Source organism: Eptatretus burgeri, chromosome 1, assembly GCF_056783735.1.
Source record: "Eptatretus burgeri isolate ZD-2024b chromosome 1, Ebu_testis_v1, whole genome shotgun sequence".
NCBI classification, from domain to species: Eukaryota; Metazoa; Chordata; class Myxini; order Myxiniformes; family Myxinidae; genus Eptatretus; species Eptatretus burgeri.
In genome coordinates this window covers 122,422,201-122,449,489 of record NC_140961.1, presented here as the reverse complement: position 1 = coordinate 122,449,489, position 27,289 = coordinate 122,422,201, and the positions used below count along the sequence as shown (strand labels likewise).

Genomic DNA, 27,289 nt, shown 5'->3' with positions numbered 1-27,289 from the left:
CAAACCGGTGACAGGGTGTTGGGCGCCAAAAGCTCATCGATGAGCGAGGCAAACGAAGGCTATCCCGTCTGGTCTGAATCGACAGAAGGTCTACTGTGGAACAAGTCACAGGAAATTTTAATGGTTGTCAGGCCTTAGTTATTTTATAACTTGGTTTACACAGTTCTTCAGCTAAAATATAGGGTCGGTACGTCGAAATATAAATATAAATATAATTTCAATTTTTAGAAATTAAATATTTTTATGATTTTTTTTCGGATGTTCTATGGAAAAGACAAGGGTAGGTGGGGGGAAAATAAAGATTAATACCGGACCAGGAGGATCTCAGAAAACATTGAAGATGGAAGACCATTCAAATGTAGGATGCCCATGTTCACTGTATCATCTGATGTGAAAAACAATAAAGAAGGATTAAAACTTGTTTTTACAATATAGTCTGGCATGTTTTTCTTATAGAAACCTGTTGGATCATCAAACAAATGGAAACAATGCTGAGAAAATTACTGTCCAAGTCGTAGATGTGAGTGTGCACACCAGTGCATAGTGCTGGATATGATTTAAAAAAGGTCTTTACGAGGATTCAACATGCTCAAAACGGTCAATCAGAGCCATAACCAGCTCTTACTTTTCAGCGGGCATCTGATCGTACCGTCTCCCCATCCCCATGAGCACATCAAAGGCTGATTTCTGATCCGTTGAAGGCTGAATATCAGCATCTCGCAGGGAAACTTTGACGTACTTGGCGCCGAGATCTTTCAATACGAACAGCAGTGTACAACTTTCGATTGAAACAAAATCGGCACGATCGAGAGTAGCCTGCGAATCATCCCTGTTGTGGAACTGAATTGATGCAATAGTTCGGCCAGAATATTCGTCGTCAAGATGTTGCGTGATTAAATCACCAATACAATCACTCAAATTTATACCGCTGACATACTTCTTAACAATCACTTTCGCCCCAGAAACCACAGCCAATCTGAACCACGCTGGCCATTGCTCAGACGCCATGACCGAAGACTACTGCGCAGTTTGGTTAAAGTGGACTCGGCATTTTGGTGCGCGCGCACGAAATTATATTTTGAAAATAAATGCCGACGTTTACATTTCGGGTATTGAAACTTTTGCACCTTCGGCGGAAAATGTAGAAATATAAAAGGCTAAAAATGTGTTTTATATTTATATTTCATTTCGGCAAATATACCATCGGCGGATCCGTAAACCAAGTTATAAAATAACTAAGGCCTAACTGCCATTAGGTTGATGCAGCTTGGATTATCAATTTTGTTGCAGTAAAGGCACAGCCAACCAATAAAAGTAACAAACACTTTCTGCTTGAGGTTGACTGATCTTTCCTGTTTTGGCTCAAAATCTTGAGAGTTTCATTACTTTTATTGTTTGGCTGTTGTATATATTTACAGTTAAAAATAACTATTCTGGCTGATAGGAGCACAGGAAGAGCACCATGCTGATAGGAGCACAGGAAGGCCTACACAGTAAATAGCACCATGCTGGTAGGAACACAGGAAGGCCGACACAGTAACTAGTACTATGTTAATAGGAACCGAGGAAGGCCTACACCGTAACTAGTACTATGCTAATATGAACCCAGGAAGGCCTACACAGTAACTAGTACTATGCTAATATGAACCTAGGAAGGCCTACACAGTAACTAGTACTATGCTATAGGAACCCAGGAAGGCCGACACAGTAATTAGCACCATGCTGATAGGAACACAGGAAGGTCTATACAGTAACTAGTACTATGTCAATAGGAACCCAGGAAGGCCTACACTGTAACTAGTACTATGCTAATATGAACCCAGGAAGGCCTACACAGTAACTAGTACTATGCTAATATGAACCCAGGAAGGCCTACACAGTAACTAGTACTATGCTATAGGAACCCAGGAAGGCCGACATAGTAATTAGCACCATGCTGATAGGAACACAGGAAGGTCTACACAGTAACTAGTACTATGTCAATAGGAACCCAGGAAGGCCTACACCGTAACTAGTACTATGCTAATATGAACCCAGGAAGGCCTACACAGTAACTAGTACTATGCTAATATGAACCCAGGAAGGCCTACACAGTAACTAGTACTATGCTAATATGAACCCAGGAAGGCCTACACAGTAACTAGTACTATGTCAATAGGAACCTAGGAAGGCCTACACAGTAACTAGTACTATGCCAATAGGAACCCAGGAAGGTCTACACAGTAACTAGTACTATGCTAATATGAACCCAGGAAGGCCTACACAGTAACTAGTACTATGCTATAGGAACCCAGGAAGGCCTACACCGTAACTAGTACTATGCTAATATGAACCCAGGAAGGCCTACACAGTAACTAGTACTATGCTAATATGAACCCAGGAAGGCCTACACAGTAACTAGTACTATGTCAATAGGAACCTAGGAAGGCCTACACAGTAACTAGTACTATGCCAATAGGAACCCAGGAAGGCCTACACATTAACTTGCACTATTTTGATAAGGCTGAGACAGTCACTAGTACCTTGTTGATCAGAAGCTTGGAAAGGCCGAACTCTCACCGTTCTGAAAGGAAGCTGGGAAAGGCCTAACTATCACCATTCTCAAAGGAAGCTAGGAAAGGCCAAATATAACGATGCTGATAGAAAATTAAGACAGCCTTATACAATGCAGCAACTAGCACCATGCTGACAGGAAGCTTGAGAAACACTTCAAGGGCCAGGCTTTTGATTTCTAATCAGAAATCGTTTTGCATGCTGTGTTTTCCATGGTTGAATCTATTTTCATGGTATTCTCCACAAAGCAGTCTAAAATGATTGTGAGGAATTTGAGTTCAGTAGAAATCACCTGATTGGCTGTGTAATTATCCAGCTTGAGGGTTCAGCATTCACAGGCATGGATCAACTTAAACTTGATTGCAATGAGCTGATTCCAAATTCCCAGAAGGTGACAAAAATTCATGCACTAGTGCACAATCAAAGAGTTAAGAGTCACACGTGAAATTCATTCTATCATATATTTATTTTTACATTCCAATCCAGTTCGTATTGCCATGAGTATAATGGATTGGCAGAATTCAAATCGACGTATTTCCCCAACTACCCCCCCCCCCCCCCCCGACAAACACCCTTTGGTGTAGTTTATGAACCGGCTGCCCTTTATCATATTGTTCCTCCATGAGTCGAGACCCATGAACCTTACAGAGCATTGGTTCTGCCGACGCAGGTTCTAGACCAGTCATGCTGAGTGGCTTGCCATCCTTCTCGCAGCTTTAGTGACTGATGTAATAGGTAATTTGGTCATGGTGCTGGCAATAGCTCACCTAATCTTAGTGAAGCACACCATGGGATTTTTTATGTCCAGCAAATTATGTTGGCAGACGAGACACCCAGTTTAACATCAATCTGAGGGATGGCACACACATTGCTGAATCATCCCACCTGGGAAACACTGGGATGACAGTTTGTCGCTGCATCAAGATGCAAACCTAGGCTAGACGGCTTCGGAGTGAGTGTGCATACATCTGCATCATCCTGTCAGCCCCATGTTGAAAGATATCAAATTGAATTTCACCCCCTAGTTAGCGAGTTTGAATTTCACTCCCGGGTTAGCAAGAAACTATCCACGGGATATTTTACCCTGTGGTGATGACATCATTTCCTCGCCCAATCACAGTGAGCTATAATTAATGGATAGAAAAAAATCCAAAACAACCATACCGACGAAAATAACAAGCAAAACAATAATCTGGGTCATCATTGTATCTGCAGGGCACTCTGCTTTCAGGTGGCCAGTTGTGCCTTCAATTCACATCATTTCGAGCCCTGGAAACCTAATGTATATTGCAGGGCCACCAGAGACTGCTCATTTGTGGAGAAGGCTGTCGCTTTCCCTCTCTCTATCGAGTGCAGCCTGTGGCCACTTGTTGCATCATTGGTTGGGACGCGGCTATGCCGCCGATGCAGTGTCCCCCTTACCAGTGCACTAGTACTTATTTTGCCGACTTCGGAAGGACGACAGGCTGAGTCAACCTCCTGGTGTATTAATTCAGCGGCCCACCTGGGCTTGAACTCAGGACCCTAGGATCCCAAGCCGCCACCCTAACCACTAAGCCAACACCAGGCTGGGTGTCGCTTGAAGGGAATGGTAGGCCGGTTGTCCCATTTGTTCATACTCTTGTTAACCTTTCACATTCTCTAGTATCTCTGAGCGAGTATAAAACCAAATTCTAATTACCATGGCCATCTCGACTCTTTGGGATCCACCCTCAACCAAAAGAGTAAGTTGTCCAACATCGTTAGATACGTTAGGTTGAAAGAGCAGCTGCAGGGCCATCTCTTCCATCTCTTCAAAGATGGTTTAGTCGCCATATAGATTGTAGAAAACATGAGCGAAGACACCAGCGATCATTCATGGATTGCAAGATCAAGCAACCCTCTGGTTTCACTGTTTATTGGCAGCAGACCCCTGCGGAACCGAAAGCATGCACTGATGCCTTGAGCACTCAAAAGCAGCAAGATGCCCGATTATTCATTCCGCTTTTGTATGTTCTGACTTGTGTTAACATTTGCATGCAAAGGCCCCAACGCAAGGGATCTCATGTTAAAATCCCATATTTTAATGTCGATTGGATTGGATTGGATATTAGGATTTTCTCCTAATATCCTAGTAATCGAGGTGAAACTGCACTCACATCTCAAGATCCAATACGAAACTCAGTCACTATCAAATAAATAATTCCACGACCAGAAACAGCTGTCAAACTACTGTGTCACTTATTTTTCTTTTCAGGAGCGAGGCTCATGGAAGAGCAAGGTAGATCTGACAGTGGGACAAACATTGAGGAAATGAATGAATAGGATAAAGAGGAGAGTGAGGATGGGAGGAAACACTGAAACTAGCAAGAAAAGTAAAATAGTTGAGTAGGTTAATTGGGGTAACAAAGATCTTGGGTCAGAATTGGGGATGACAAGAGGTGGTGGTGCTCTGTTTGTTTGAAGCCCCTGGTGGTGTTGCAAAGGAGATTGACCATGTGCTTGTTCATAGTCGCTGGTTGATGATCCAGAACTGCAGGGTCCACTGGAGGCCTTAGTTCCCCAATACCGACCACAGGCTTGTTGTAGCAACTCTGAAGTTGCAGCTTAAATCCTGGAGAATGGTACCATCCCAGCCTGAATGCCGACAAGCTCAAGGATGAGAAAGTAGCTGAGGAGTTTGTGAACAAGCTGAGTGGGGATTTGAGGGGGCTGGGTGCTTCGGGGAATCCTGAAGAGTTGTGGAGTGCCTTCAAGACCACCGTCCTTGATGTTGCCGGTGGATGTCTCGGAACTCACCGAAGGGTGAAGAAGAATTTTGTCTTTCAAAGGACACTGGATAACATTGACCAAAGTCGCAGGGCCAGGCTTAATGGCAGAGCTGAGCTGTTCAGAGAGTTGAGGCGTAAAACTGTATGTGCGCTGAAGATGCAGGACAAAGCGCTCCTTCCGGTGATAGCTCACCTACTCTTTGTGAAGGACACAGTAGGATATTTAACGTCACCAACTGACACTGGCAGACGGGACGCCCATTCAACGTCCATCCGAGGGACGGCACACACATTGACGAATCTCCTTGCCTGTGAAACACTGGGATGGCAGTTTATACCCGGGTTGGGATTCAAAACCAGGCAAGACAGCTCAGAGGTGTGTGTGTGTGTGTGTGTGTGTGTGTGTGTGTGTGTGTCTACCTCTAAGGTCTCGGCGATCCTATCAGCGCAACACCTGCTTGAAAAATACCTATTACTTTCACTTTGGAAAAGTATGAAATTATTTCAAGGCACGATGCGGATCAATAAGCATGTGTGCGAGTTCACTTATGATCAGTTATGGTTTGTCCACATGTTTAATTCCACTTCGTTTCAACAATTCCTTACATGTGCATGGGATTGTTAAATGCTGTCCTTCCCAAGTATCATATAGTCTTATGAAGAAGATGAATTATATAAATCTATCATCTTTAAAAAGGCAACTCACATATATAGTAAATGTCGATCCCATCGCTAGTCTTCATGAAGAATATAGTGTGCTGCGCTGAAAGTATATATTGCACAAAAATGTAACACTGTTGTTGGCTGGGATTCGGTGGCGATAAACGACCACGAGGTGGAGCAGTAGAGCCATCTCCCACAGAACACCCGGAATTTAGGTCGTGACTTCCGGACAATTCCGAAAGTTAACGGGTCACTTAAAGGACCGTGGTCGCCAATATTTCAACGGCGTGAGGTAGGCTCCACTTGTCTAATTCCAATTTACCTAAGTCCTCACGCCGTCTAGCTACTGGGGAAACCACACCCTCGGCCGACTCTGTCCGAACCGAGTCGCATATACTGACTCGGGTCCAGCGTACCGAGCGGGAGTTACCAGAGCCGCGTCGGTCCCAATGACAACTTACGGCACACTGCCTCACTATTTCTCACTACGCAATGTGCTGGATCAATGGAAGAAAGTGACAGACAACGAGCTGGAACATTTAACAAGAGGGTTTATTTACAATAAGGAGGGAGACACAGAGCAGAGTTATCCGAATAAAGAAATGTACAATGAACAAAAACACCTAACAATTTCTACTTACAGACGGGGCCCACGGACACACACACACACACACACACACACACACACACACACACACACACACACCCAAAAGAAATGGACCCTGTGGGGTCTTTACTCGGTCCCTCAGCCCAGGAGGGAAAGGTGAGCTGGGGACCAGGGCCTTGTCGGGTACCTCTCCACCTCGTGCGGTCACACTGTACTTCAACCACCACAGTGGGACTCGAACCCACGTCTCCAAAATCCACGGGGCTGCGACCCCGGCTGCTCGGCCTCCACCACCACGATGAGCCACCGCGAAGGATCGCAGATAAAAAGCCACTACGACCAAGACTGAGCCAATCGCCACGATGACTCCCGTACACTCGTCCTGACAACCACTCTCCTCTTCTTGCCAGGTCCGAAGGATCGCTTCCCCTCCCACTCGCTTCCAGATTGGACGAGGGGTTGTCGGGCATCTCGGAGGCCCGCCCCCCCCCCAAAGAGGATCCGTAGTAGTTCCTGGCACTCTCGCCTCCCATTGGCCGGAGCGCCTCGGCTCTGTTCGCCCTTCGCCCATTGGCTGGAGGAAACGATGCATGCCCTTCCTCGGAGCGGAGCCTCGATCTGAAGCTAATGGAGGCTCCGCCCATGCCTTCACTCAAAAACATGTGGGCAATGGAGTTGGTGGTTCGGAGAGGTGAAGGGAGTTCGTTGTAACAAATGAACTACAAAGAAACTTCGCAGCGCACACATGTAATTCCCATTAGACAAAGGGGGTGGGACCCTAACTATAACACATACTTAACGACATAATTGAACTGCGGGGACTGCTGTTTGTTTGTGTGCAAATGGCTTCCAGATTTGTAACAATAATTGGAAAATCACATTTGCCCTTTTGAAGAATTTTCTTCAACTGGTTTCCTACATACCAACCCCAATATTTTTCAAAAATTGCTGACATAAAATGTTTGTTTTAGTAAGCACAAATACCAGTGTTGGTTCATTTCCCAAAAGTTCAAAGCATCATGATTCCATAAAGAGGTGTAAACGTAGAATTTAAAAAGGTTGCACACATCTATCTATAACTCCAGCAATCTGTGTGTGTGTGTGTGTGTGTGTGTGTGTGTGTGTGTGTGTGTGTGTGTGTGTGTGTGTGTGTGTGTGTGTGTGTGTGTGTGTGTGTGTGTGTGTGACCGCTGTTTCTCGACAACCACTGGTCCGATCTAATTGAAACTTGCCAGGTATATTGCTGGGGACCTGAAGATGTGCCTTTTCAAGGTTTGATATTAATCGGACAAGTGCTTCCCAAGTTATGGCCATTTATTTACCAACCAATGGGAAGACACGTTGTTGCGTGGGCGTGGCCGATGGGGAAGGGAACCACAGCCGCGTTCCCCATTACAGGTTACAACGTACGGGCTTCCGGAGAGTGATGGCTTCGTGTATTCTAATAATTTCTCGATTTCTTATGCGCATTTATAGATAAACACAATGGCCCAAGTTATGATCATTTTCATATTAGACGGTGTATAAATTTCGGGAACATCAGAGTGCTGGTATGCTCCGAACCAGGAAGTAAATTTTTTCTCTCTCTTCTCTTTTGTTTTTCCTTGCCACGACATTGCGAAAAGGTAAAATATGTTGGCGCTAATTGAATAATTGGGTATTAAAAATAAATTGCGAATAATCGTAACTGCGAATAATATCGAACTTCCGGGTCATGCACGTACGGGCACGTGAGAGCGAAGAAATGGCCTGTGTGGTTTATTTATTTATTATTATTATTATTTTTTTACGGGCACGTACTAGTTCTTACAAATCCCATATACTGTACAGTACTCTTGTTACTTGTAAATCGAAATATAATATACAAGCAAATATCACCCGTCACTTCGCTAACGGTAATATTGAAGGGGGTGGGGGGATAAAAATAGGAATGAGGGGGGGAGAGAGAGAGAGAGAGAGAGAGAGAGAGAGAGAGAGAGATAGATAGATAGATAGATAGATAGATAGATAGATATATATATATATATATATATATATATATATATATATATATATATATATATATATATATATATATATATATATATGGGGGATAGGGAGTGGGGAGAGTGAAAAGGTGTAGGGGAAAGGAGAGAGGAGGGAGGGGAAGCAAGGAGGGTGGGGGAAGGGAAGACAGTATGAAGTGAGAGGAAGGGAAGGCAGACGTGTAGTGAAGCGTTAATTACGATTCATACTCTCATCAAAATTATTCTGCACAGAACAACAGTGAAGATGGAAACAAAATAATGTCTGAAATCCATTTTCTACTGGACATACTATCAACACGGCTCGGAGACAAACACCAATCTAAACATAAGTACCACCCAGATGCATCTGGAGTCAAACACAGCCCAGACGCGTCTGGAGTCGAACACCGTCCGGACACTTCCAGAGATGAACACCGCCCAGACGCATCTGGAGTCAAACAGCCCAGACGCGTCTGGAGTCGAACACCGTCCGGACACTTCCAGAGATGAACACCGCCCAGACGCATTTGGAGTCAAACACAGCCCAGACGCGTCTGGAGTCGAACACCGTCCGGACACTTCCAGAGATGAACACCGCCCAGACGCATCTGGAGTCAAACAGCCCAGACGCGTCTGGAGTCGAACACTGTCCGGACACTTCCAGAGATGAACACCGCCCAGACGCATCTGGAGTCAAACAGCCCAGACGCGTCTGGAGTCGAACACCGTCCGGACACTTCCAGAGATGAACACCGCCCAGACGCATTTGGAGTCAAACACAGCCCAGACGCGTCTGGAGTCGAACACCGTCCGGACACTTCCAGAGATGAACACCGCCCAGACGCATCTGGAGTCAAACAGCCCAGACGCGTCTGGAGTCGAACACTGTCCGGACACTTCCAGAGATGAACACCGCCCAGACGCATCTGGAGTCAAACAGCCCAGACGCGTCTGGAGTCTAACACCGTACGGACACATCCAGAGATGAACACCGCCCAGACGCATCCGGAGACGAACACTGCCCGGACACATGCAGAGATGAACACTGCCCAGTTGCGTGCAGAAACAAACAATGCACGGATGCGGCGGCAGACGAACACCGCCCAGACGCAGTGGCAGACACCCAGATGCGGCTGGAGATGTACAACACTCAGACACATCCGGAGACAGAGAGAGAGGGAGAGAGGGAGAGTATGGGAGGGGTAGAGCATGGATGAGAGAGAGATGGGGGTAGGGAAGTTATCAGAAAGAATATGTTATGCTTAATGAACAACATGCTTAATGTTATGCTTAATGAATATGTTATGCACAAGAAATTGAGTGAATGCATGCCAATAATAATCGAGTACAAGGTAGATGGGACCAGAATCTTTCGAGTGAAAGGCAGAATTTATTTTTGCAATGGGGAATGGCTTCTTCTTCTTCTTCTTCTTCTTCTTCTTCTTCTTCTTCTTCTTCTTCTTCTTCTTCTTCTTCTTCTTCTTCTTCTTCTTCCTCTTCTTCTTCTTCTTCTTCTTCTTCTTCTTCTTCTTCTACATCTCCTTCTTATTCTTCCTCTTCTTCTTCTTCGTTTTCTCATTCATTTCTGATGTTGTTTTATGTTCTTCCAGCCCTGGTTTCATTTATCCCTAAATTATATCTGCCACTGAAGTTGGGTGGAGGTTATATTTTCAATCCTGTGTGTTTATTTGTCTGTGAGCAGGATATCTGAAAAAGTTGACAATGTATTCGGCCGAAATTTGGTGGACAGGTTGTGTGTGTGACAAGGAAGAATCCAGTAGATTTTGGAGTCGATCCAGATCCGGATCCAGACACTAAAATTTTTCAAAGTGATTCTTCACCACTGAGAGACGGCGCCAAAAACAATATTAAGGATAACATCTCAAAAAGTTGTGGATGAATCATGACAAAACTTGGACTTGGTGGTGAGTTGGGTAGGTGACAATAACAAGCCGGTTAGATTTTGGTGAAGATCTGGATGTGGATACGGATACGATAATTTTATTTATTTATCAATGATTCTTCACCATTGAGAGACAGGTCAAAAAACAATAAGGAGTATGATATTTCATTCAGTTGTGGACGGGTTACGACAAAACTTGGTGGATAAGTTGGGAAGGTCCCAACAAGAAGCTGATTAGATTTTGGTGAAAGTCTGGATGCAGATCTGACCTGTCAGTGGAATACAAAACGTAAACCGTTTAGCCAGGTGGAGGTATGCGCTCCACCGAGTGCCTTTCTCATATAACTGCATAATTCGACTTGTTTATTATGGTGGTTGTGGGATTGGTCTCTTGTCTGTGCGGGAATATATTATGAGCGATCTTGCACGAGGTGTGTTCTTCGCTGAGTGCAACCAAATTGAAAATTATAATATTTCCAAAGCCATCTTTTGGTGCGTTCCACTTTGAACCCAAGCCTCCATATTCAGGCTGTCTTGTGGAGTACTAATTCCAGCAGCAGGTTCGAGTCTGGATCCAGTAGGGTTCAGATAGGTGACATATAGAGACATATAGACAGGTATATAGACATATAGACATATAGACATATAATTGCGTTTCTGTGAAGCCGGCACTCCCCTGATATAATGGCACACAACACATCGCGGTCCTGAGACAGTTATTATCTCCGCCAACGAAGGTGAAGGAGGTTTTGTTTTCACCCTTTTTTCTCTATTTGCTAATTGCCGGAATCCTTCGGATTTCGGCAATTATGTTGGTCGGTTGTGTGTGTCATTCTGTGTGTCTGTCTGTCTGTCTGTCTGTCTGTCTGTTTGTTTGTGTGTTTGTTTACCCTGTAGTAGCCACACCGTTTCAGCGATCATGACCAAACTGGGTACAGACGTCGGCCATGATCCATCTTCGACACTTGTCGTTTTTGGTGAATCCAGGTCAAAGGTCAAGGTCAAGGTCACCGAAAAGCCGAAATTCTTATTTTCGCAATAACGTCCGTTAAAATGGTCGTATCGACTTCAATCTAAATCTAAAATGTGCATCTTCCAATACTGCATCCAACCATGTCTCATTGGGGTGTCACACCAACACCCTTCTTAGCGGTCAGGGGTCGAATGTCGGGGGCGGGGGTCGGGTCAAAAATTTCAAATTGCGATAAAAACGCCATTTCAAGTCCGATTGACTTCCAAGTTATGATCATGACCAAACTAAGTGCTATAACTCATTAAACAGTAGCACTATCGACTTAGAAGAACCAAATTGATTTCCAGGCTTTTGTTTTTTCAGAGATCATGGAGATATGACAAAGTTATTCCGGCAATTCCTTGCTCAACGAGCAATTTCATTTGTCTGTTTGTGTACAGGATATCTCAAAAAGTTGTGGATGGATTGGGATGAAACTTGGTGGACAGATTGGGTATGTCACAAGGACGAATTTATTCGATTTTGTTTTTTTTTGTCTGCATTGTCGAGGCTCACATGAGAGCTGACACACAATGCACAGCAATGGGGGCATGAAACAAGAGGGGCGGAGAGCGAAGGACAAAACAGTGGGGAACAGAGACAGTAGGAGATCTGTGGAAGGGAGAGGGATGGGGTGGGGAACATGGAGAATACAAGATGGACATTACAGGGACTTTCAGGCTGGAAAGCAGGGAATTTGAAGGAGGTGGGCTTGGGGTGGATTAACGGGGGTAGAAAAGATCGAGGTTTTGGATGGGGGACGATAAGAGGTGGTAGTGAACAGCTGTTTTGAATGCCTGCAGGGAAGAAGGGGAATGAAGAGAGTGTGGGAGTTTATTCCAAAGGTGGGGAAAAAGAGGAATAAAAGAGTGAAGGTGAGGAGTGATTCGTGATTTTGGTGGTTTTCCCAGAATTTTGGTGAAGATCCGGATCTGGATTCGAGAATTATTTAATTTTTCGCTTGTTTCTTCACCATCGAGAGATAGGGCCAAAAACGATAGAGGACTGTACAGCATGATATTTCAAAAATGTAAATGGTCTGATATGTTCTCGTCGATCAGGAATTACATGGCCGAGGTATGTGTTCCACTGAGTGCCCTTCTTGTTTCATTAGTATTCGTTTTACATAGCGCTTCCCTTATGTCTGGTGGGTTCATGGGACAGTATGTGTTGCGTGGGCATTTAGGCAGGTCTTTATTCCCATCTTTTATTTATTTTACTCTGCACACACACCCCCTTTATCACACAAGCATGCACGTCAAGCAAGAGGCAGCTCATTTACATTGGCGCACCATTTTGCATTCAAACCTCGTTCCATTACCCAACGGACACCTCACTTCAACCATGCCAGACTCGAACCACAATGCTGCAACATTTCTCCAACCAACACAACACTTCCTCAAAATCCCCACATCATCGGATCACAGGTCAAACTCACCTACACTTGCCATTGACATCACAATCTCGATGACCGCCATCACCAAATTACAATCGCAATACCACCATTGCCCTCGCTCACCCACCATCACCATCAATGCCAACACCACCTTTTCGGACAAACGGAACAAGGGAGCTGCCCGTACCATTATAGATGCTCAGGTCTGGAGTTCTGGCATCTTGGGTGGAGCACAAGAGTGTGCCAAATTCCATTCAACATTTTGTGGATGGGCCTTGCGTTTGACTCAATTATGGCCCTCATTGGGTGTCCGGCGCATGTTCGTGGCGAAAGAGGTACCTCGCCCCACGTTATTTTCAGAGCTTCATTGCATGGCAAGGTACAGAGCGACTGAGGTCATTTCCAGCACCAAATCCTCACCTGGGCAGTGCCAAAGCCATGGAAAGCGTCCCTGCACCAATGGGAGCATAGGGGAATGCCAAAAATCCACCTGTTCCACCTCCCAAACTCTGCCCCCACTGGGGATTATAAAAGAGAGCCCTTTTCTCTGGTTCTCTCCCTCTCTCTCTCTCTTCCTCTCTCTCTTCCTCTCTCTCTCTCTTCCTCTCTCTCTCTCTCTCTCTCTCTCTCTCTCTCTCTCTCTCTCTCTCTCTCTCTCTCTCTCTCTCTCTCTCTCTCTCTCCCCCCTCTCTCTCTCTCTCTCTCTCTCTCACTCTCCCTCATCTCTCTCTCTCGTCTGGCCCATCCTCTCTTCTCTTGTGCTTGGGGTCATGGAATGCATTGGAATAAGCGGGGAGAAACAGAACCGGAACGGACCGAAGAGCCAGGCTCCAGACAGCATGCAGTTTACCCCATTCGTAATTACATGAACAGACCTCTTACACTCATGAGTGGGACAATCTTCTTACATGTTCTTTGCTTCTTTTCCAACCCCCCCCACCCTTGACCAACATTTTTACATTTTCCTCTTCACACGTCACTGCACTCCACCACATGGCATCAAATCCCCTCATCACATCTCCTCCAACCACGCACCTTAGACATCCTCAGTTTTCCTCCCCCATTACCCTTCCTCAGCAACTAGGTTGGCGTTGTTCCGTCGACTGTGCCTGGTGAATAAGAGGTCGCAAACACCTCATACTCTCTCTCTCTCTCTTGCTTTCTGATTTCCCCAGGTATGTGTCTGATGGCACCTGTCATGTTGGTGTAAATAAGAGTGTGTAAGTTCTTCATAATGGGTTAATTCTGCACTGTTTGTTTTCCAAATATTTGCATGTCCTTTTGTCTCAACCACTAATAATAAACTTGCTTGTATTATAAATGTACCCAGTTCATCACATATTTTCCTCCATTGGTTGAGCATAGTCCGCATGTAGTGCTAGCTGGGAAATTCGACCCCACATGATTTGCTCTTGTTCACCGGCGTGAACTTAGCAGCTCTGCTCAGCTGTACATGATGATGTAAGTTTTCTTCTTTTTTTAATACAATGTCTAGGCTCGTATGAGAGCTAACACACAGAATGTACAACGGGAGCAGGAGACAAGAGGGGTGGGAGAGAAAAGGAAAAATCAGTGGGGAACAGAGACATAAGGAGATCTGTGGAAGGGAGAGAGATGAGGCAGGGTACACAGTGTAAACAAGATGGGCACTACAGGGAGTTTCAGGTCCTCACACGACAGGGACTTTCAGGAAGGAAGGCAGGGAATTTGAAGGAGGTGGATTTGGGGTGGATTAACGGGGTAGAAAAGATCGAGGTTTTGGATGGGGGAAGATAAGAGATGGTGGTGAAGAGCTGTTTTGAAGACCTGGAGGGAAGAGTGGGATTGAAGAGAGTGTGTAAGTTTGTTCCAAAGGTGGGGAAAAATAGGAATGAAAGGGTGAAGGTGAGCAGTGATTCTTTATTTTGGTAGTTTTACCAGAAGGGGGTTGCTGGCGGATATTGAGCGCCCTGCAGAAATATGGGGGGGGGACATATCACAGATGGAGCGGGGGTGGGGGATGCCAGAGAGAAGACAATAGAAGACAGAAAGACCACCGACCTGCCGACCATGAGAGAGTGTGAGATGCAATGACTCAACCTCATCGTGGGAGAAACCAATGATCCTCAATGCCTTGGTTTCCACATCGTGAAACTGAGAAAGGTGAAAGGTGGGAGCTCCAGCCCAGAGAGGAGAACAGTACTCCATCAGGCTGCAGACAAAAGCTTTGTATGTGGTCCGGAGCTCAGGTGTGTCAAGGAAGGACTTTGTACGATGGAGGATGCCCAGTATGATGGCGACTGGCTTTGGAGGCCAGCTTGGAAATGTGGTTTTCCCAGGAAATATCATGGCAGATCGTGAGACCCAGAAGCTTGAATGAAAGGACTTCTTCAAGAGGACTATTGAGAAAGTAGATGGGGCGGGGGGGGGGGGGTTCAGATGGTCCTTTCGGAGAGACAGTGAGAGTGTGAGATTTGTCAGGATTGAAAGACGTTTTCCACATGTTGGACCAGCTTGTGATTTTATCCACATCTGCAGAGAGTGATGAGGCTGCTGCTTGCTGATCTGAGGGATGACATAATGTACGGCAGAGGGTGGAGTCATCAGCAAAGAGATAAAGAGGATTTTCCAGAGTCGGAGAGATCATTGATGAAAACCAGAAAAAGAACAGGGCCCAGAACACTGCCTTGTGGAACTCCAGCTTGGACAGGAAGAGGGGATGAGAGATCTCCATTAAGGTCACATATTGGCTGCAACAGGAGAGGAAGTATGTAAGCCATGAGTGGAGATGTCCTTGGATACCATGCGATGAGAGTTTGGAGAGCAGGGCAGGGACCAGATCGTATCGAAAGAACGCAATATGTCTCGGGAGTTGGCTCTGATTTCACGCCTGGCATTGAGGATCTCCATCTATTGTTGGGAGAGCAGAAGCAGCATATCCAAGGTAGAGTGACCTGGTGTGAATCCAAATTGATGTTCCGAAATTGAGCCATTGGAGAAGAGGAAGGATTTAATGTCTGAAGCGATGATGGATTTCATAACCTTGCACATGATTGGGAGAAGGCTGATTGGTCTGTCATTGCAAGGATCTGTTTTTGCACTATTTTTATGCAGAGCGGTAATGTTTGCTGATTTCCAAGCATATGGCAGATGACCTTGAGAAAATGGGAGGGTGAATAGAACAGAGAGAGGGTGAGCAAGAGCAGAGGAGCAAGTTTTTAGGAAATGTGGGCTGATGCCATCTGAACCGGTCGCAGGATCTGAGTCGAGGTTTGACAGCAAACTCTCCGCTTTGTCAGAATAAAAGGACACAGAGCCCAGGAACAGCTGGGTGTGAGTGGCTAAGATGGGTACAGAAAGCGATGGGTTTGCGACACAAGATTTAGAAGCCAACATGGAGTTTAGGCATTAAGCCTTTTCACGTGTGGTATCAGCAGTGCGGCCATTTGAGGGAAGGGAGGGGATGGAGGGGGAACATACACCAGAAACAGACTTAACTTGTCACCACCAGGATTTGGAGGATGGAGACAGGTTTGATAGTTCAGACCTGAGATTAGAAAGATGATATTTTCTGGCTCTCCTGAGGATAGAGACACACCTGTTCCGAGATTTGTGGAAGGAACTGAGATTGCCTTCAGTTGTAGGCTTCTATGAGGTGAAGGCAAGTTGTTTCAGGACAACTGCGAAGCCATAAGCTTCAGTATACCATGGGGTGGGAGGAAGGGTAGGACAACTGAAGATGAAGTGGGATAAATCGGTGTACATCGAGGGCAAGTACGTATAGGGGCCACGATGGCTTGGCATTATCAATCAATTTTCTATCAATTATCCCCAGATGGCTAGGATCTTTATCTAATCAATCCCCTTGCTCTTTTCAACAAATAAATGTCAAAAGCAACTCATTAAAGCAAGACAGGGAAAGCCCTTTACTGTTTCAAATCCTACCTGGGTTACTCAACAGCTGCAGACATTTACAACTGACACATGCATGCCAATCCCAATGGTACATGCCCCCCACATTCCCCAATGCTGCATGCCACCCCAGCATTTGGATTGTTTTTTTCAATTACAGGAATCCTCGCCACCTGGGGATATTTGATGATATGAGAGCTGATTGGTTGTTCTGATTGGTTGTTCCTTCCAATACTGCACTTTCAAAATTATGTAATCCACATCAAAATGCTCATTGTGCATGTGCAGATACCCATAGAAGCTGAAGAGTTTGGGCCAAATTAAAATGTATGATGAGTCTGGGATGAGGACTGTAACTTGGAACGGCTCACCAAGCTTCCGAAAGAAGCCAAACATATTTGTAAAAATACCTGAGAGAAAGGGTTGGTTCTTCTGTGCAACAAACGACTTGGTAAACTTTCTCAGCTCACCGAACGGGCACCGGCCATGTGGTGCAATACCTGAGTGGAGGGATGAGTGTTACACAACCCCTCTCCGGATCACGACCATCGAATGGACTTTGTAAAACTGGATTAGGTTATTCTGAACACTCATGGGAAGGACATATATGGGGCTTGTGCCTGTTCAGGGTAAGTTTAAAAATGATGGTATTTACAATTAATCATCTTGGGAAGGGGTGTGGGGCAACAAGAGAAAATACACTAGATTTTTGCATCTTTTGTGTTTTGCATCATTGTGTGTGTGTGTGTGTGTGTGTGTGTGTGTGTGTGTGTGTGTGTGTGTGTGTGTGTGTGTGTGTGTGTGTGTGTGTGTGTGTGTGTGTGCATGTGTATTATATCCATGACCCGTCACGAGAATGTTCTAACGGTGAACGATAAGAACCCGACACCTCTCAATCAAGTATATTTCTCGCATTCCAAAATTTCTGCGAGTCTGATTTGCATTCCGGAACACAACAATTATGGTTAAATATCCTGAAATCGCCACTCTTTCATGTAAACACTGAAAATTATGTTTAAAAAGATGATTTCAATGACAGATTTTGCGCTGGCAATGCAGGTTAAAAGTCTCCAGCAGGCAGAACCAAATAGCTGAAAACATCCACACAGCACACGTGAAAAACGCTTCATTTAGCATGAACACATCGGTTTAAATGTCGCGCATCACAAGTGAGAGACAAGATTGGGTCTTATATATGATTAGACATCAAAAGCCTGGCCTTCGGAGTATTTCACAACCTTCCCATCAGTATGGTGCTCGTTTCAATGTTGGCCTTTCTTAGCTTCCCATCAGCATGGTGCAAGTTAGGCCTTTCCCATCTTCATTAACAGCTGAGCGATAGTTACAGTGTAGACCTTTCCTACCTTCCTATCAGCATGGTGCTGGTTACAGCGTCGGCCTGTTTTAGCTTCCGATCAGCATGGTGCAAGTTGGAGTGTAGGCCTGTTCCAGCAGTGCCCAACTAATAAAAATACACCACCGAAAAGGCCACAGGAAATCCTCTCATGGTTCAAAAAATTAGGCTTTTTCAAAAGCCTTATCACAGTGTATTCATTAGTTTCATTATTTTACTTACTTTTTTTTTCATGGCAAAGGGAGAGACTTAATTGGACACGTGGATCCAAATTTGCGACTCTGCACCATTACGTGGCATTAAGCGTGTATTCCAAAATGAGGTTTGAGATGCAGTCTTTCCAAATACTCCGCGGAACAGTTGCAGACAAATGGCAGATTCAGGCTCGGTGCTCAGGATATGTCCACAGTTTCTCTTCACAATGTTCTCAGAAGCCTTTATGGCAGCAGGGCTCTTCCTTTCAATTGTGTTGCTGAAGCAACATGAAAGTCCCACTTTGGAGTTCCCACTGATTTGGTCGCTCTCGCGCCACCCATCAATGCCATCGATGCAGTCCCCAGTAAAGCTGCTGACTGCATGACATCATCACCCTTCCCCACTCCTTGGTCGGCTCGCCCACGTAATGGCATTACGCTTCTGGAATCATTATGTCAGGATTACATATTAAACAGGATGGTGCTTTATCGGCCTCAACGTTTCGATTTTCAGCAGCTAAGATTCACTGGACAAATAATTCCTGGTTCAAGGTGCAGAATACAGTATCAGTAAATTTATACACCAGGATGTATATCAATCTGCCCTTACATCATTTACTCACACAAAGATATACATTGTCTGGCCAAAATTTTTTGCAAGCCTTCCCCTTTCTCTCCACTTAATAATATGCTGTGCAACCATAAGCTTTGATGCGTGCTTCAATATGCCTCGGTCTCAAATCCTCAAGGCTTTAGGAGACATGTACTCTAATTCCTCATTCTTGAAGCAATATCATCTCAAAATGTGGAGTGAAGTATGGGTTTCATACATCACTCTGCATTTTGAGGTGATGTTGCTTATTGAGATAATATGGCTCTACTTTTTCAGATAGTGTTATGAACTGCTATTGAGATTGACAAGTAGGGGCTGGCAGGACAGCCTCGAGGTATGCACACTCGCCTCTGAGCTGCCTTGCTTGGATTTGAATCTTGGCCCAGCTTTAAACTGTCACCCTGGTGTTGCGAAGGCACGGTGATACGCCCATGTCATGTATGTCATACCTCGGATGGACAGGAAGCTTGATGTGCATCTGCTAGTATGAGCATTAGTTGGTGGAAGTTAAAAGTTCACAGTGTCCCTTGTGAAGAGGAGGTGAGCTATCGCCGTCAACCTGAACAACCTCCAAATTCTTGCAACCTTAAGTTGAACATCAGAGCAGGCCAGTGAAAGATTTGGGCTGAAAGCGTTCACGGGCCAAACCCAGAACGATGTGGGATAGTATTAGTACCATTGAGATTGACGTTATAGCTTAGTTGGTATATTTACCCTTATGTTACATGTTTTGGGTTTGAATTTGGGTGGAATCAGATCACACTGTATGAAACGTCATTCTGTTGCCCTACAGCCAGGACTGCAGCCAGCTGAGCAAGATGTGAGGCAGGAGAGTCAGCCTAGAGGGGAGAGCAGTACTCCATCAAGCTGTGGTTGAAGGCCTTGCAGGTGGATGGAAGTTCAGGTGTGCCAAGAAAGAACTTTGTACAACTGAGGATGCCCAGTCGCCGGCTGGCTTTGGAGGCCAACTTTGAAATGTGGTTTGCTCAAGAAAGATCATGGCTGATAGTGAGACAAAATTAGTATTATGATAGGTTTTTTGCTAGGGAGGTTTTTGGCCAATTTCCAGTTGGCCAGGCATGATGTTCAACAACTGGAGGTGATAGGAACTCGCAATTTGTTTCACAGTGCCAGTGTGATACCTCGTCTACTCTTCACTAATGACTCTATGGGATCTCTCACATCCAAAAACTAATGCTGCTTCTTCTTTTGGTGTGCAGCAAGGGCGGCGGTTTGGATCATTTTCTCGGGGCACAGCTGTACCTCTGATGCAGTGCCCTCTGAAGGTTAGAGTGGGAATTTGTAATTTGTTCAGGCTGCCAGCGATAGCATTTGCCTACTCTTCACAAAAGACACCGTGAGATCTTCAACATCCACCAACTAATGTCGTCAGATAAGACGCCCAGTTTAACGTCCATCCGAGGGACGGCACACACATTGATGAATCACCCTGCCAGTTTATAGCTGGGTCGGGAATCGAATCCAGACCGGAGAGCTCAAAGACAAGTGCACCAACTCTGCAACATCCCCATTGGTGTACTGGTTCAATGCTCTGCAACAGTCATTCCATTCCATCGGGATATCTGTATGACGCAACTGGAGTCCACAGGGACACTTCATTCCGCCCATCCCCAAGATGAGTGCCATCCTTTCAGCAAGCTGCTCCCTTTCTGTTGCTTCAGCTTGGCACTGACAGTGAAATTACTCACACCTAGTGAGTGAGCATTTTGTCGAAGATGGGACCTCGATTTTGTGGTGCAAGTAGAAAGCACAAAAGTTAAAAATTTCTACCCTACCTTGAATTCCATTCAAATGAAATTTTGCGTGATTTTCTTTCCCACACAGCTGCTGTCGATTTGAGATAAGTTGTGATCTCATGAAAAAAAAAAAACTAGAACGGCACTCGGTAGAGGATAAACCTCCGCCAGGCTGAACAGTTCACGTTTTGTATCCCACTGTTAGTCCGGATTTGCATCTGAACCTGAACCAAAATCGAATAGTCTTGCTCTTGTCCCATACCCAACTTGTCCACCAAGTTTCATCCGAATCCGTAGATACCTTGTTGAAATATCCTGTTCACAGAGAGACAGACAGACAAACAGACAGACCAGACAGGAGTCAAAACATCACCTCTGCCCACCTTCGGTGGCAGAGCTGACGATGCAGGTTCTTGATGCTACTTTATTTTTTATCTGGTTGGATGATTAATTTATGGATTGCAGGCATGGCCTGAGATTTCAGAGTTGGCATGAAGATACTCGGGTATTTGAAATGCTTGGATGAAACACCGGGTATGTTTCTCCATCGACCTGATTTAGATGCAGCATTGATGCTCACGAAACAGTGTTGTTCAATTGGAGATATTTGTGACCTTGCATTGTATGTACCATGGATAAATTAAATCAGGATTCGTACTTTAAATATCTACATCCAATGGTGGTAAGTGTGGCACCATTCACTTTACATATATCGCTTGGCATGTGCGTACACAAATGATACATGCAGAAACTTGTACATGGAGAATAAACTGCCTGGTTCTTGCCTGGCTTAACGTCCTTGCAAAATATTGTGCACTCTGTAATACACCGCCATTTCTGTGAATTAGCACCAGGGTGGCAGATTGTAATTGGATCCATTCCCCCAGGCAGTCAACCACAGAAAAAAACACTCATGGACAAGTAGAGTGAGTGAGACATTCTGAAAAACACAGCTTAAACACGCGAACACATTAAAAAAACAAAAATAGGACCGCGGTCCTGAATCTCACCTGGATCAGGAGAAACAAGTAGTCACACAAACCCTCACACACTCCCCTAGACCCTGATTTGTTTTCTCGTTTCATCAAAAGGTGGTGAATATTGTGGTCAAGTTTCATCAAAAGGTGGTGAATATTGTGGTCAAGTTTCATCAAAAGGTGGTGAAGAATGTGGTCAAGTTTCATCAAAAGGTAGTGAAGATCGTCGTCAAGTTTCATCAAAAGGTGGTGAAGATTGTGGTCAAGTTTCATCAAAAGGTGGTGAAGAATGTGGTCAAGTTTCATGAAAATCGTGTGTGGAGATTCGGAGACAAGGGCAAATACCTATTCTTGGTCGGGGGGGGGGAGGGTCACTCCCCCCGGAAACCTTCTCAATGAGTGCAGATTTTGAAGTGGTTAATACACCTCCGTAGGCATCAGATACACTTAGTGGCCAATTTTCATCAAAATAGTTTGTTTGGTTCAACCAATAATGACTGAAGTGTTTACGGACTGACTGACTCACCTATAGACACTAATTGATCGCATAAGCTCAAATGTCTAAAATCAAGGTGAGCTAAAAACTAGAATGGCACTCGGTAGAGCGAATGCCTCCACCAGGTTGAACATTTCACGTTTTGTATCATTTCACTCAGTGGAGCACATACCTCCACCAGGTTGGACATTTCACGTTTTGTATCATTCCATTCAGTGGAGCACATACCTCCAACAGGTTGGACATTTCATGTTTTGTATCATTTCACTCAGTGGAGCACATACCTCCACCAGGTTGGACATTTCATGTTTTGTATCATTTCACTCAGTGGAGCACATACCTCCACCAGGTTGAACATTTCACATTTTGTATCATTTCACTCAGTGGAGCACATACCTCCACCAGGTTGGACATTTCACGTTTTGTATCATTTCACTCAGTGGAGCACATACCTCCACCAGGTTGGACATTTCACGTTTTGTATCATTCCATTCAGTGGAGCACATACCTCCACCAGGTTGAACATTTCACGTTTTGTATCATTTCATTCAGTGGAGCACATACCTCCACCAGGTTGGACATTTCATGTTTTGTATCATTTCACTCAGTGGAGCACATACCTCCACCAGGTTGGACATTTCATGTTTTGTATCATTTCACTCAGTGGAGCACATACCTCCACCAGGTTGAACATTTCACGTTTTGTATCATTCCATTCAGTGGAGCACATACCTCCAACAGGTTGGACATTTCATGTTTTGTATCATTTCACTCAGTGGAGCACATACCTCCACCAGGTTGGACATTTCATGTTTTGTATCATTTCACTCAGTGGAGCACATACCTCCACCAGGTTGAACATTTCACATTTTGTATCATTTCACTCAGTGGAGCACATACCTCCACCAGGTTGGACATTTCACGTTTTGTATCATTTCACTCAGTGGAGCACATACCTCCACCAGGTTGGACATTTCACGTTTTGTATCATTCCATTCAGTGGAGCACATACCTCCACCAGGTTGAACATTTCACGTTTTGTATCATTTCATTCAGTGGAGCACATACCTCCACCAGGTTGAACATTTCACGTTTTGTATCATTTCACTCAGTGGAGCACATACCTCCACCAGGTTGAACATTTCACGTTTTGTATCATTTCATTCAGTGGAGCACATACCTCCACCAGGTTGAACATTTCACGTTTTGTATCATTTCATTCAGTGGAGCACATACCTCCACCAGGTTGAACATTTCACATTTTGTATCATTTCATTCAGTGGAGCACAGACCTCCACCAGGTTGGACATTTCACGTTTTGTATCATTTCATTCAGTGGAGCACATACCTCCACCAGGTTGAACATTTCACATTTTGTATCATTTCATTCAGTGGAGCACAGACCTCCACCAGGTTGGACATTTCACGTTTTGTATCATTTCATTCAGTGGAGCACATACCTCCACCAGGTTGGACATTTCACGTTTTGTATCATTCCATTCAGTGGAGCACATACCTCCACCAGGTTGGACATTTTATCTTTTGTATCATTTCACTCTGGAGCACATACCTCCACCAGGTTGGACATTTTATCTTTTGTATCATTTCACTCTGGAGCACATACCTCCAACAGGTTGGACATTTCATGTTTTGTATCATTTCACTCAGTGGAGCACATACCTCCACCAGGTTGGACATTTCATGTTTTGTATCATTTCACTCAGTGGAGCACATACCTCCACCAGGTTGAACATTTCACGTTTTGTATCATTTCATTCAGTGGAGCACATACCTCCACCAGGTTGGACATTTCATGTTTTGTATCATTTCACTCAGTGGAGCACATACCTCCAACAGGTTGGACATTTCATGTTTTGTATCATTTCACTCAGTGGAGCACATACCTCCACCAGGTTGAACATTTCACATTTTGTATCATTTCACTCAGTGGAGCACATACCTCCACCAGGTTGGACATTTCACGTTTTGTATCATTTCACTCAGTGGAGCACATACCTCCACCAGGTTGAACATTTCACGTTTTGTATCATTTCATTCAGTGGAGCACATACCTCCACCAGGTTGGACATTTCACATTTTGTATCATTTCACTCGGTGGAGCACATACCTCCACCAGGTTGAACATTTCACGTTTTGTATCATTTCACTCTGGAGCACATACCTCCACCAGGTTGAACATTTCACGTTTTGTATCATTTCATTCAGTGGAGCACATACCTCCACCAGGTTGGACATTTCACGTTTTGTATCATTTCACTCAGTGGAGCACATACCTCCACCAGGTTGAACATTTCACGTTTTGTATCATTTCATTCAGTGGAGCACATACCTCCACCAGGTTGGACATTTCATGTTTTGTATCATTTCACTCAGTGGAGCACATACCTCCACCAGGTTGAACATTTCACGTTTTGTATCATTTCACTCAGTGGAGCACATACCTCCACCAGGTTGGACATTTCACGTTTTGTATCATTCCATTCAGTGGAGCACATACCTCCACCAGGTTGGACATTTCATGTTTTGTATCATTTCACTCTGGAGCACATACCTCCACCAGGTTGAACATTTCACGTTTTGTATCATTTCATTCAGTGGAGCACATACCTCCACCAGGTTGGACATTTCATGTTTTGTATCATTTCACTCAGTGGAGCACATACCTCCACCAGGTTGAACATTTCACATTTTGTATCATTTCACTCAGTGGAGCACATACCTCCACCAGGTTGGACATTTCACGTTTTGTATCATTTCACTCAGTGGAGCACATACCTCCACCAGGTTGAACATTTCACGTTTTGTATCATTTCATTCAGTGGAGCACATACCTCCACCAGGTTGAACATTTCACGTTTTGTATCATTTCATTCAGTGGAGCACATACCTCCACCAGGTTGAACATTTCACATTTTGTATCATTTCATTCAGTGGAGCACAGACCTCCACCAGGTTGGACATTTCACGTTTTGTATCATTTCATTCAGTGGAGCACATACCTCCACCAGGTTGAACATTTCACATTTTGTATCATTTCATTCAGTGGAGCACAGACCTCCACCAGGTTGGACATTTCACGTTTTGTATCATTTCATTCAGTGGAGCACATACCTCCACCAGGTTGGACATTTCACGTTTTGTATCATTTCACTCAGTGGAGCACATACCTCCACCAGGTTGGACATTTCACGTTTTGTATCATTCCATTCAGTGGAGCACATACCTCCACCAGGTTGGACATTTTATCTTTTGTATCATTTCACTCTGGAGCACATACCTCCACCAGGTTGGACATTTTATCTTTTGTATCATTTCACTCTGGAGCACATACCTCCAACAGGTTGGACATTTCATGTTTTGTATCATTTCACTCAGTGGAGCACATACCTCCACCAGGTTGGACATTTCATGTTTTGTATCATTTCACTCAGTGGAGCACATACCTCCACCAGGTTGAACATTTCACGTTTTGTATCATTCCATTCAGTGGAGCACATACCTCCAACAGGTTGGACATTTCATGTTTTGTATCATTTCACTCAGTGGAGCACATACCTCCACCAGGTTGAACATTTCACATTTTGTATCATTTCACTCAGTGGAGCACATACCTCCACCAGGTTGGACATTTCACGTTTTGTATCATTTCACTCAGTGGAGCACATACCTCCACCAGGTTGAACATTTCACGTTTTGTATCATTTCATTCAGTGGAGCACATACCTCCACCAGGTTGGACATTTCACATTTTGTATCATTTCACTCGGTGGAGCACATACCTCCACCAGGTTGAACATTTCACGTTTTGTATCATTTCACTCTGGAGCACATACCTCCACCAGGTTGAACATTTCACGTTTTGTATCATTTCATTCAGTGGAGCACATACCTCCACCAGGTTGGACATTTCACGTTTTGTATCATTTCACTCAGTGGAGCACATACCTCCACCAGGTTGAACATTTCACGTTTTGTATCATTTCATTCAGTGGAGCACATACCTCCACCAGGTTGGACATTTCATGTTTTGTATCATTTCACTCAGTGGAGCACATACCTCCACCAGGTTGAACATTTCACGTTTTGTATCATTTCACTCAGTGGAGCACATACCTCCACCAGGTTGGACATTTCACGTTTTGTATCATTCCATTCAGTGGAGCACATACCTCCACCAGGTTGGACATTTCATGTTTTGTATCATTTCACTCAGTGGAGCACATACCTCCACCAGGTTGGACATTTCATGTTTTGTATCATTTCACTCAGTGGAGCACATACCTCCACCAGGTTGAACATTTCACATTTTGTATCATTTCACTCTGGAGCACATACCTCCACCAGGTTGGACATTTCACATTTTGTATCATTTCATTCAGTGGAGCACATACCTCCACCAGGTTGGACATTTCACGTTTTGTATCATTTCACTCAGTGGAGCACATACCTCCACCAGGTTGAACATTTCACGTTTTGTATCATTTCATTCAGTGGAGCACATACCTCCACCAGGTTGGACATTTCATGTTTTGTATCATTTCACTCAGTGGAGCACATACCTCCACCAGGTTGAACATTTCACGTTTTGTATCATTTCACTCAGTGGAGCACATACCTCCACCAGGTTGGACATTTCACGTTTTGTATCATTCCATTCAGTGGAGCACATACCTCCACCAGGTTGGACATTTCATGTTTTGTATCATTTCACTCTGGAGCACATACCTCCACCAGGTTGAACATTTCACGTTTTGTATCATTTCATTCAGTGGAGCACATACCTCCACCAGGTTGGACATTTCATGTTTTGTATCATTTCACTCAGTGGAGCACATACCTCCACCAGGTTGAACATTTCACGTTTTGTATCATTTCACTCAGTGGAGCACATACCTCCACCAGGTTGGACATTTCACGTTTTGTATCATTCCATTCAGTGGAGCACATACCTCCACCAGGTTGGACATTTCATGTTTTGTATCATTTCACTCAGTGGAGCACATACCTCCACCAGGTTGGACATTTCATGTTTTGTATCATTTCACTCAGTGGAGCACATACCTCCACCAGGTTGAACATTTCACATTTTGTATCAT

At 44.6% G+C, this 27,289-nt stretch overlaps 1 long non-coding RNA gene and 1 pseudogene across 1 annotated transcript in view; one reads left to right on the top strand and one right to left on the bottom strand.

The window, feature by feature from the left end:
• Nucleotides 1–2,718, bottom strand: part of LOC147035312 (uncharacterized) — a 50,682-nt gene extending 47,964 nt beyond the window's left edge. Inside the window, exon 1 of the long non-coding RNA XR_015062069.1 lies at nucleotides 2,523–2,718. This is a non-coding gene — a long non-coding RNA (uncharacterized LOC147035312). The remainder of the gene's footprint in view (nucleotides 1–2,522) is intronic.
• Nucleotides 1–27,289, top strand: part of LOC147035311 (huntingtin-interacting protein 1-related protein-like) — a 993,771-nt pseudogene that overhangs the window by 655,350 nt on the left and 311,132 nt on the right.